Consider the following 13,451-nt stretch of genomic DNA (forward strand, 5'->3'; position numbering starts at 1 on the left):
ATCTTTTTTCCCTATTTGACTTTTTTAAACAAGTTTTCCACAGTGTTTGAGCTTTCTTAATGATTGTTAGAGATAGCTCACTTGTTTAGAATGAGACAGTTGGGTGATATAGTAATAGTGCTATGAAAACACTTTCCCAAAATTGCTGCATTAGCAAAAATTATATTAGGTAAAACTTGTACAGGGAATTTTACTTGTAAATCTAATACTTATTCTTTACTCTTAATGACTTTCATAAATTGAAACAAAATGAAGGATGTAAAAGGGAAAGGTAGATGTTTGTGGTGACTCTACAATATGAAGTCCACGAGACTGAGATAGTTCAGAAGTTAGGGTGCCAACTCATATTTGATCTTGATACCCCGTAATAACCTGGAGCCCTACCAGGGGTGATTCTTGAGTGCAGAGGCAGCAGTAATAACTGAACATAAGAGAGAGAAAGAAGAGAGGAGAGAGAGGAGAGAAATGAGAGAGAGAGAGAGAGGAGAGGGAGAGAGAGGGAAGAGAGAGGAGAGAGAGACCAAGGAGAGAGAGACTAAAGAGAGAGAGAGAGAGAGAGAGAGAGAGAGAGAGATCAAAGAGAAAAACAGAGACCAAAGAGAATGATTAAGGAGTCTTAATCTTAACTAAGACATCTTAATCATTAGCCCATCTTGCATATGGGCTACCCTAGTTCTATTCCCAGCACTACATGGTTAATCAAATAATGGCAGTGACCCCCCTCATCACTAGGGTGTGCTGGTAATCTCCAGCATCACAGGACCTGAACTAAATAAATCCTTGAGTGCTTTTATTGAATGAAGAGCCTGCTTGTCAGAGAATCATTGGAAGGGATTTCCAGATTTGCTGAGAGCCTCTTGTAAAAACCCCTCCAAAAAAGAAATATATAAAATTATCCTGGTTTTTCCCACTTAATATGATTGAACCCAGTTTTACTGATATTATCTACCTTTTATTTCAGCTTTTTAAGTGAGATTTAAAGCAATTTGATAGCATAATAATAATGAACTTTAAAATACTCATATCCCACAGATTTCAACATATTTATATATGAAATATTCCAAAATATAAAAAGGTTTTTTCTGTCAAAATATTTATCTCATACATGTTTATATTTCTGAAAATATTGAAGCAGTATATGTAGTCTGAAACAGATGTGTAATTGAGTCTGGTTCATAATATGTATATATTTAATTTAATATTTAAAATATTTTAAAATAATTGCTGATCTGGGGCTGGAGTGATAGCACAGCAAGTAGGGCATTTGCTTTGCATGCAGCCAACCCGGGTTTGATTCCCAGCATCCCATATGGTATCCCTGAGCACTGGCAGGAATAATTCCTGAGTGCAGAGCCAGGAGTAACCCCTGTGCAGTGCCGGGTGTGACCCAAAAAGCCAAAAAAAATCGCTGATCTAATAATATTAAATGTCACTGTCACTGTCACTGTTGTCCAGTTAATCGATTTGCTCAAGCGGGCACCAGTAATGTCTCCATTGTGAGACTTGTTGTTATTGTTTTTGGCATATCAAATATGCCACAGGTAGCTTGCCAGGCTCTGCCGTGTGGGCAGGATACTCTCAATAGCTTGCTTGGCTCTCCGAGAGGGACGGAGGAATCGAATCTGGGTTGGTGGCATGCAAGGCAAATGCCCTACCCGCTGTGCTATTGCATTAATATTTTAATGTAGTTTCCAACCTTATGTTTGAATATTTTTCATATATTCAATTAAAATTTTAATTATATATACCATAAAGTTGAATATATGAAAACTATTCAAACATACAGTTGAAAACTACATTAAAATACTAATGTTGATGTATTATGTTTAAAGATATTATTTCTACTTCCAGTTTAAACTTGCAAACTTATTTCTATAATATAAACTTCACAATTAGTAGCGCCTTATTGAGATTAAATAATATCGGCATCATTTAACTTCAGAAGAATTGACAGTTTAGGGAAATTTTTTTATAGCGTAGTTCTTTAAAGATTAGATCTCAGAGGAAATTGAACTTTCCAAATAATACTGAAACCAGAGTCTTGGCAAAATAAGTTTTTGATTCATAGCTGAGTTATTTCTCCTTCATACTGTTAGATCTGATAATAAGACTCCAAAAGTCTTTGAAACTTCTATATCAAAAGTATCTTTCACTTCTTAAATCAAGCAGATATTTGAAAAATACATGTATGATATTTTTTAGTTTTTTACTGTAACATCTAGGAGCCACCTTTAGAATGCTTGCCATGGTTATCTGATAGTCTGGTACTGCATCACTGTGGTATGTCATCCAGGAAGATATCCTGATAAGAGTTCACTTATAAGATACTGAGAAGTTTCTCTAATAACATGCTGCTTGAATATTGAAGAAACTTATAACTTGAGAAGGAAGTTTGTAAAAAAAAACTCCAAAAATATCCATTGAAAAAAAATACATGGTTTAATTTTAAGTTATAGAATGTCTTACAAAGAGGAAGTAAGGTCAGGGATATAACTCAAATGATTGATCATAAGCCTAGCATATGTGTAAGTCCTGAGTTTTCAATCTTGGCACTACATGACTTCATTGCAATCACTTCTAGGTGTGGTCCTAGTAACCCTGAGCACTGACAGACAGCTGCCACATGGCCCCAGATGACCTTTAGAAAAGGGACTTTGACATAACTGTATGTGTAACACTTGTTGTTACTGTTTTTGGCATATCAAATACGCCAGGGGTAGCTTGCTGGCTCTGCCATGTGGGCGGGATTATGGTACCTAAAATGAATTTTTGGGAAAAAAATAAACTGTAAGGCAAAAAATGATTGTGACTAAATATAAAATATTCCAAGAAAAGAAGTAATGCTTACGAATAGGAAAGAATTCCTTTGAGTTGTTTTCTAACTCATTTCTTCCTGAGTATAGCATGACAGGAAGCTATAAATAAGTAAATAAATCTTTATTCTTTAAATAAAGATATTGGGCTGGAGCAATAGCACAGCGGGTGGGGCATTTGCCTTGCATGTGGCGGACCCGGGTTCGATTCCTCCACCCCTCTGGGAGAGCCTGGCAAGCTACCAAGAGTATCTCTCCCACTTGGCAGAGCCTGGCAAGCTACCTGTGGCATATTCAATATGCCAAAAACAGTAACAAGTCTCACAATGGAGACGTTACTGGTGCCCACTCGAGCGAAGTAATGAGCAACAGGATGAGAGTGACAGTGACAGTGACAGTGGGGATTTTGTATATTAATTCACAGATCTCTCATTCAGGACGGTAAATATATTTCAATCATTGAGATGTATCTTCCTTGAGGGGATAAAATTTGGGGAAAATATCTTCTAACGTTAATATACTTGACATGTATAGGACCACATGTCACAAATGAAAAACCAACCTAATTATATCATAATTAGAATTAATGTGGTTTTAATAAAATATCTGATATATAAATATATGTATGCATTTTATACATAAATTCTAATTATAGTCATGAATATAGCTCGAAAAACTAAAGCACATGCTTTGTATGTGCTGTAATCTGATTTCCAGCATTGAATGGTTCTCTACATACTTCCCAGAAATACCTCTGACCACTGCTGGCTATCACCCACAAATATTTATGGCCTATATATGTATATGTGTGTATACATGTATACATATATACATATATCACATGTATACATGTATGCATATATACATATATACACATATACATATATCACAGCGATAGGGCATTCGCCTTTCATGCGGCTGACCTGTGTTAGATTCCTCCGCCCCTCTCGGAGAGCCTAGCAAGCTACCAAGAGTATCACACCCGCACGACAGAGCCTGGCAAGCTACCTGTGGTGTATGCGATATGCCAAAAACCAGTAACAGTAAGTCTCACAATGAGAGACGTTACTGGTGCCCACTTGAACAAATTGATGAGCAATGGAATGACAGAGACAGTGACAGATACACACATGTAAAATATGTATAGAGTGGTTGTTACATACATGTATATGCTTTTGATGCTAAAAACAATACCCTCCTGCCCATGTAGTGACAAATAACACAATTCAAAGATTTATGTAAGCACTAAGAACTATATTGATTTCTACACATCCAAAAGGATAGAATGGTAAGGAAAAAGAGAAGTCCTTGTCTTTTTCCAGAGATAATGGAAAAGCATTTCAGTTATAATCAATACTCTTCCTCTGACACTCTGTTTCTTTTTTATTATATATATTTCTTTTATTAATTCACCATGTGGAAAGTTACAAAGCTTTCAGGTTTAAGTCTCAGTTATACAATGCTCAAACAACCGTCCCTTCACCAGTGCACATATTCCACCACCAAGAATCATAATATACCTACCCCCTTCCCCCCACTTCCCCAGCCCCCACCCCGCATGTGTAACTGGTAAATTTCACTTTACTTTCACTCTATTTTGATTACATTCAATATTTCAATAAAAAAATTCACTATTATTGATTTGGAGTTTCTCCCCCCTAAAGTCGATCTGCTGAAAAGAAAGCATTTGGTAATTTGTTTTCCATTGCTGAGAATGAAGAGATATGAGGTCAGGAGGCCGCACTAGCAGCAGCATAGTTTTGGATTTTTGTATTTTAGTAACTAAGTCTAGTGAAATGTCTGCCAGGAATGTTTCTTACAGCCTGTTGTGTTCTTCCCCACTGCAGGTTAACTTCTTGGAGTGGGCAGCATGAACTCCTTCCCCAGGCCTCTTTTTCAGAAGCCCACCACCAAGATAACTTTTCCACCATGAGTTATTCTTGTGAAGACTTCAAATTTTGTCAGCAATTCCTCTTCAGATTCATCAGCTGTTACATTTGAACCAATGTGTAAGCTCTGAATTACTTGATTCACAAACACAACCACATTATGTAATGAAAACATCAAAAGAAATATAATAAGAACTTTCATTAAGAGGTATGGTTAGTCCATTCAGTTCCATAAATGTGCCAACAAAAGATATACTTTTGTGTTTTATTATAGTCAAGTAGCATTTCACTGTGAACATATACCACAGTTTCTTTATCAAGTCATCTGTTCTGGGATACTTGTTGTTTCTAGATTTTGGATATTGTGAATAATGCTACACTGAATATAAGAGTACCAAAGTATTTTCTGAATAAAGGTTTTGAGCCCTTAGGGTAGATGCCAAGATGTGGACTTACTTAGTTATATGGAATATTGATTCTACATTTTGTGAAAAGTGTCTATATTGTTTTCCAAAAGAGTGAACAGACACATTCCCATGAGCAGTTGGAGAGTGTAGAGGTTTCATGTAAATAAAAATTTCATTTCTCTGGGATGCCAAGTGTGCAATAATGAAACAATATGGTATTTGCTTATTTACTTTTATCTGAATCTTCCAAAATATTTACCAAATAGGCTGTAACATTTATGTTACCACTGGCAATGAGTAAATAATCCAGTTTTCTGCATCTTCAACAGTATTTGGTATTATTGATTCTTCAAATTTTTTTATTTGAAAGCAACCCAAGGAGAATTTGAATTATTTCAGCTCACTGAAATATGTTTCCCTAGGTAATAATAATGTCCAACATATTTTTCTGTGTTCATTTGCCATCTATATATCTGCTAAGACTCACTTGGAGTGGGAATAGGCCACCTCCTCCCATCTGCCAAGTTTTCCAGTAGCTTGGCAGTCACACCCACAAACTGCCGCTGGAGCCATATAATCTCATCAATGACCATGACAAATGACTCAGAAGTAAAGCTCCCAAAAGAGAGCAACATAGGTCTCACCCATGAGTGAATCTGACCTATAATCATATTCTAAATTTTAGAATTTCTAGAGTGACCTCTCATACTCTATACCAAGAGTCGCACACAACATTTGATACAAACATGTTAATAATCTTTTATACAAGGGTTTAATGGTTCCAGAATGAAATACAACAATCTTCACACATTTTTCTCTGAGGAAATTTTATTAGATCATTTTTAGTGGATTATTTATAATCACTACAAAATTAACTGTCTTTTTCTGCTTTGGGGGGCACAATTTGGAATTTGTGGTGAAATATTTGAAATATTGTGATGGGAAGGTGCAATGATGGTGGGATTGGTGTTTGAATATTAAATGTAATGAGTCATTGTGAACAACGTTATAAAAATAAAATAAAATGTCACTGTCACTGTCATCCCATTGCTCATCAATTTGTTGGAGCGGGCACCAGTAATGTCTCTCATTGTGAGACTTATTGTTACTGTTTTTGGCATATCCAGCACGCCACGGGTAGCTTGCCAGGCTCTGCCATGTGGGCGCAATACTCTCGGTAGCTTGCTGGGCTCTCTGAGAGGGATGGAGGAATCAAACAAGAGTCGGCCGCATGAAAGGCAAATGCCCTACTGCTGTGATTTTGCTCCAGCCCAAATAAAATATAGAAAAAAATTATATATCTGCTCAGATTAAATGTTTTCTCATGACTTTTGCTCAGTTTCTAACTGATAATTTTTACTTTTAAGTTTTAAGTATTCTTTATAAACAAGGTACTAGTCTCTTGCCTATATGTGATTTACAGGAATTTATGCCAGTATTTTACTTGTATTTCAGCCAGTTAACAGCATCTTGACAGTATTTTCCAATTTTGACAAAGTTGTTTATCTATTCATCATCAAAAACTTATGCTTTTGGTGTCAAGTCCAGAACTATTTGACTATATATAAAGTTTGTTTTTTTCTCCCACTATTTGCCCTGAGTATTCATGTCTGTATATTTTACATTATCTGTCTCAAGTTACTTATTTTATGTGGCATGAGAGTTATATTGAGGGATTTTTTGGGAGGTGGGGCGTCAGGCAAAATTTGCTATAGATGTCAAATCGCTATAGTAAAATTTGTTGCAAAATTTACCCTTTCTGCATTAAATTGTTTATTTCCAATTTGGGGGAATGTTGGGAGCCACACCCAGCATTGCTCAGTACTTACTCCTGACTCTGTGCTCCCCTGATCACTCCTGGCTCAGGAGACCATATGGGGTCAAAGTCAGGGTGGTCATGTGCAAGGCAAACACCCTACCCACCATAGTATCTCCAGACGTGCTTTATCACATTGTCAAAAATCAGTTAAGGGTATTTATGTATTGCCTTCCCTCTTCAGATATGTACTTTCATACCTGCATATTTTAAAAGCGTGCTCTCTCTTGCTCTCTCTCTGTCTCTCTCTTTCCCTCCCTTCCCTCTTACTCAAAAACTTCTAAATAGACCTGTTTTACATATATATAAATATGTACATATATATGTATATATATATATATATATATATATATATATGGGCTGGAGCAATAGCACAGCAGGTAGGGCATTTGCCTTGCACACGGTCGACCCGGTTTCTATTCCTCTGCCCCTCTCAGAGAGCCCGGCAAGCTACCGAGAGTATCTTGTCCACATGGCAGAGCCTGACAAGCTACCTGTGGCATATACGATATACCAAAAACAGTAACAACAAGTCTCACAATGGAGATGTTACTGGTGCCCGCTCGAGCAAATCAATGAACAATGGGATGACAGTGATACAGTGATATATACATATATGTATGTATATGTATATATACATAATTCTCTTCCATTGCCAGTCTAGCTTTATTCTAGTTATACTGCAAGCCTTAGGACAAGGAAACATGGTTCTTCTTAGCTTTTTCTTCCTTTCTAAGACAATCTTCTCTTTATGACTTATTCCTTTCTGTATAAATTTTAGAGAGAGTTTCTCTATGGATATTTAAAAAAATTGCTGAGATTTTGATCATGTTAGGAATTTCAAGTAAGCTTTGGTAAAGTAAATTCACAATATTTCCAAAAGAAAGTAAAGTATATTTTAAAATAAAATTGATTAACATTCTATGCAATATGGGTACTTGGTATAACAATTGATTTTAGTGGTTGACTATTCTATAGATTCCCCTCATTATGTCCTAGAACACATGCTGATGAGAGTTAGCTTATGTGCTTTCTTTTTAAATAAAGTCTATGAGTCAAGAATGTTTTTGTTCAACATAGAAAATTATGTGACAAAGGTCAAATGTAGAACACAAAACTTAAAATATGTCTCGTAACAGAAACAGCTTGCTGGACTTTGTATATATTGTCATACATTTTATTACAGAGAATAGAAAGAAACTGTTCCAATCTGAAAAAGTGTACATGTCCATCAATAAGTGATTTACCCACATACATAATTGTACCCATCCAAATTTATATAATCAAGTATACCTACTTAATTTTTTATGTTTATTGGTTATTTAAATTTCTCATTACACATAATTTTTAAACAATAAAAGATAATGCTCTTTACATTAAAAAGTATGTAATTAAGCTTTGGGGCTAGAGCAATAGCACAGCGAGTAGGGCATTTGCTTTGCATGTGGTCGACCTGGGTTCGATTCCCAGCATCCCACATGGTCCCCTGAACACTGCCAGGAGTAATTCCTGAGCACAGAGCCAGAAGTAACCTCTGTGCATGGCCGGGTGTGACCCAAAAAGCAAAAAAGAAAAAAGAAAAAAAATTAAAAGTACGTTATTAAACTAAAATCCCAGAAAACTACAATACCAGCAGTCCCAGGGACCCAATCCTTCTGTCCTACACCTATCATATCCCATCCCTAGGCCAGGCATTGGCCCCTTCTTATATAAGCCTATCCTTCAAACCCAAAACCATAAAAATGAAAAATTACTACATACATCTATTATATTGGGGGCTTGTGGATGTGTAAAACATATTTCCCAGACTATGTAGAGCCTTAAATCTCAGTTAATCTAATAACTAGTCAAAAATTTTTAAGACATACCCAAATTACTTTGCACAGTAAGGAAAATAATCTCAATAGCAAAGGTATTAGTATAAGTAACAAAAAAACAGGGAATTGTTGATTCAACTGGAATCTAAACCTACACCATTAATACCCACAAAATTCAGTAAACAATGGGAAACTAAGGAACACAACTCCAATGACAGATTGGGACAGAAGCCTAGGCAAGTCCCTGAACCTATCTAAATGCTTGAGCCTAACTGATGAAGATCTAAAATCAACACTCACTGCACTGGCAAAAGAAATTAGGCAAGCATTTGCCCACAAAATTAAGCAAATACTAGATGAGAAACTCAACCAACTTAAAGAAGACCATTTCCAGAGGATGAGAGAATCTACACAAACAAAACTGAAGGAGCTAAAGAACACACTAGTGAACCACTGTAGTCAAATTGCAGAGAGAGAATAGCATAGACAAACTTAAAAGGCAAAATACAAACCAGCATTTATAAGGAAGTCAAAAGGAAAAGAGACATAATAGAATGGAATAATTGTAAGTTACTTAATAAACAAAGATAATAATAATCTCTGTGTGATAGAAATGTCAGAAATAAAGAAAAATGGAGAGGGGAAGAAAGAGTGCTGGGACAGGTAATATCTGTGAACTTCCCCACTCTCTTCAGGGAGGGAGCCACTCAGATTCATGAGTCCAAAAGAGTAACAGGCAAAATATACCCAAATAGAACACTAAGACACACAGTAATCACACTGACAAAAACCAAAGAGAAAGACAAATTTCTTACAGCAGTAAGAAGTAAAATCTTAAATATAAGGAAAACACAACAGATCTCCCACATAAAATAATGAAGGTAGAAAATAGTGGAATGACATATTCAAATTACTGAAAGAAATAAATGTTTAACCTACAGTTTACTACTCTACAATGCTCTAATTTAGTTGGGAGCAGGGGATAGAAATATTCTCAAATTAAAAAGAGCTGACAACATTTGTGATAACAAAACCAGCCCTGAACGAATTGCTGAAAGACCACTTTTATTAATCAAGTAGCCAATTATAGAAGCAACAACCTTATACAATAAAATTGAAACACAGCCTTTTATATCAATCACTATATCCCTGTATCACTGTCATCCCATTGCTCATCGATTTGCTCGAGTGGGCACCAGTAACATCTCCATGTGAGACTTGTTACTGTTTTTGGCATATTGGATACGCCACAGGTAGCTTGCCAGGCTCTGCCATGCAGGCTAGATACTCTTGGTAGCTTGCCCGGCTCTCCGAGAGGGGCAAAGGAATTAAACCCAGGTCAGCCACATGCAAGAGGTATCCCCTACTCATTGCTCTATCACTCTAGCACCTTTATATCAATAATACTTCTAAATGTAAATGGATTCTAGCACTGTAGGACTGCGTCCTGTTGTTCATTGTTTTGCTCGAGCGGGCATCAATAGCAACTCCATTGAGAGACTTGTTGTTACTGTTTTTGGCATATCGAATATGCCATGGGGAGCTTGACAGGCTCTGCTGTGTGGGCAGGATACTCTCGGTAGCGTGCCGGGCTCTCCTAGAGGGATGGAGGAATTGAACCTGGGTTGGCCACGTGCAAGGCAAACACCCTACATGCTGTGCTATCGCTCCAGTAGAAGACATATCCATGTCCAGGGAAAACAGGGTCTTTGAAGACTGATTAATGGTTGGAATCAACCACAAGTGTGTTTGGGATGGAGAATAGGTAAAATAGTGAAGGGACTGGGATGACAATCATAGCTGGAAACTATCATGCTGGACAAATACAGAGTATTAAGAGTAGGTAAAGGATACACCAGATAACTTTTCAGTATCTGTACTGTAAACCACAATGCCAAAAGGAAAAAAGAGAGAGAGAGAGAGAGAGAGAGAGAGAGAGAGAGAGAGAAAGTGAGAAGAAAATACCTATCAGAGACAGGCTTGGGGTGGGGAGGTGATGGGAAGGAAACTGGGGACACTGGTGCTGGGAAATGTACACTGGTGGAGGGATGGGTGTTGCAACACTGTAGGACTAAAGTCAAATTATGAACAGCTTTGTAAATATCTATCTCATTTTGATTCAATAATACATTTTTCAAAAATAAAAATAAATAAATTCCTATGGCTATAATTTTTGCTTAAAGAATGATCACATAAAATAAAAATTGGCATTTTAAAAGCATCATGTAATTGAATGTTCTTTATTGCACAATCATAAAGTGAACTTCTATTTACAGACCATATTAATCCATATTAATTCTTCCCACAAAATGAATCCCATAGTCAAGGCAGTCAATCCTATGTCCCCTACCTAATACTCTCCTAACTACTATTCCTGTGTATCTCATCTTTATGTTTTATTTAAATTGAATCACATGAATTGTGACCTTATTTTATAGTTTCTAGTACAATGATTTCAAATTTTATTTATGATATACCAGTAACTTATACTTTTTATTGATGAATAATTTTAGGATAACTTGCATAAATTCACAAACATAATAATCATATCGAGTACCCTATCAGACCACAATGCCATGGAGATAGAAATTAACTGTAAAGAAAAGATATGGAGAAACTAACACCTGGAGACCAAATGACATGCCACTAAATAACAGCTAGAGAAATTTTAAATCAAGGAAGAAATAAAATTATTCCTTAGTACTAATGATAATGGAAAAACAAGTCACCAAAATCTATTGCACACAGAAAGAGCAGTATTTATGAAAATTCATAGCAATACAGGACTATACAATAAAAAAGAAAAATATCAAAACAACATAAATGCACAACTTAAATGTCTGGAGAACTAACAACAAATGAATCTAAAGTCTAGTAAAAGAAAAGAAATAAACCAGAAAAGAAATCAATATAAAAAAGAAGAAAGCAATACGAAGAATCAATGAAATTAGGAGTGGAATCTTAAAAAAGAATAAACAAGATAGACAAATCATTGGCTAAACTCATGAGGAAAATAAGAGAAAGTGCTCAAATGAAAAGGGAGAAATTGCCATAGAACCCCCTGAAGAGGCCTGAGTGATAATACAGGAGTAGAGTGTTTGCCTTGCACCCAGATGACCCAGGTTCAATCCTTAGCATCCCATATAGTCCTCTGAGCACCGCCAGGAGTAATTCCTGAGTGTAGAGCTGGGAGTAACCCCTGAGCATTTGCCAGGTATGATCCAAAAAACCAAAAAAGAACCTCCAGAAATCCAAGACTTCACAGGAACTTACTATGAAAAACTGTCCTCTGTAAGCTAGAGATCCTAGAAATAGACAGATACCTAGAAACCTGAAATCTCCCAAAACTAAATGAAAAGGAAATAGAAAGCCTTAATAAGTCATTTACCAGCAAGGAGGTTGAAACAATGCTTAAAAATCTCCCCAAGAATAAAATTCCTGGCCCAGATTGTTTACAAGTGAGTTTTATCAAACCTTCAAAGAAGAATTACTGTCATTGATTAAGTTCTTCCAAAATATTGAAGAAACAGGAATCCTTCCTAATACATTCTATGAATCTAATGTTACATTAATACCCAGAGCTGACAAAGATACCACAAAAAAGAAAATTTCACACCAATTTCCTTGACGAAATTTGATTGAAAAAACCAAAATATTAATAAACCAAATCCAGTAGCACATCAAAAATATGATAATCATGGTCAAGTGGGATTTATCCCAGAGATGTAAGGACCATTCAATATATGCAAATCAATTAACATAATACACCACATCAACAAGAAGAAAGGTAAAAAGCAATTGGTGTATGCAAAGAAAGCATGGTGACAAGACGCAGCATCAATTCATGATAAAAACCCTCAATAAAGTAGGGGTGAAGGAACTTTCCTCAAGATAGTAACAGCTGTCTATAAAAAACCCATAGCCAGAATTATTCTTTTTTAATATAAATTTTTATTTTATAAGGTAGTTCAAAATATTTGATTACATTTACTATTCAAACATCAATCCCACCACCATTAAACATTTCCACCACCATATTTGGAATGTTTCCATCCTAAACCCTAATCCCTGTCCCAAAGCACAATCAAAATAATATATTTTGTATTGTTTGCTATGAAAAACTGCTGAAAATGCTACAAAAAAGTATCCATAGAAGAAACAGTGTGAAGATTGTTCTGTTTTGGCAGGGACCATTAAGACCTTCTTTAGGGTAATACTAATATGTTGTTAAAGGTTGAATGATGTGAACTTTCATATGTGTATATAAGTGAAAATATATATATACATATATATATTTCCCTGGTTATCTATATATAAAAACCATATACATATGGTTTATATATATACATATATATATAACTGGTTGCCTTCCAGTATTATTCTTAATAGTGAAAAACTAAATTCATTCCGTATGAGATCAGACACAAGGCAACGATGTCGACTGTCTCCACTCTTAGTCAACATTATATAAAATGTTCTAGCAACAACAATCAGGGAAGGAAAGAAATCAAAATGATCTAACTTGGAAGAGAAAGTTAAATTATCTCTATTTGCAGATCACATGATGTTATACATTAAAGACCATAAAAAGTCCACACAAAAGCTTCTAGAAACAACAAATACAGCAAAATGGCCTGCTACAAAGTTAATACACAAAAATCAGCGGCATTTCTATATACAAATTATGAATTAGAGGACAAAGCGACCAA

The sequence above is a fragment of the Sorex araneus genome, chromosome 1 (assembly GCF_027595985.1).
Source record: "Sorex araneus isolate mSorAra2 chromosome 1, mSorAra2.pri, whole genome shotgun sequence".
In the NCBI taxonomy this organism is placed as follows: Eukaryota; Metazoa; Chordata; class Mammalia; order Eulipotyphla; family Soricidae; genus Sorex; species Sorex araneus.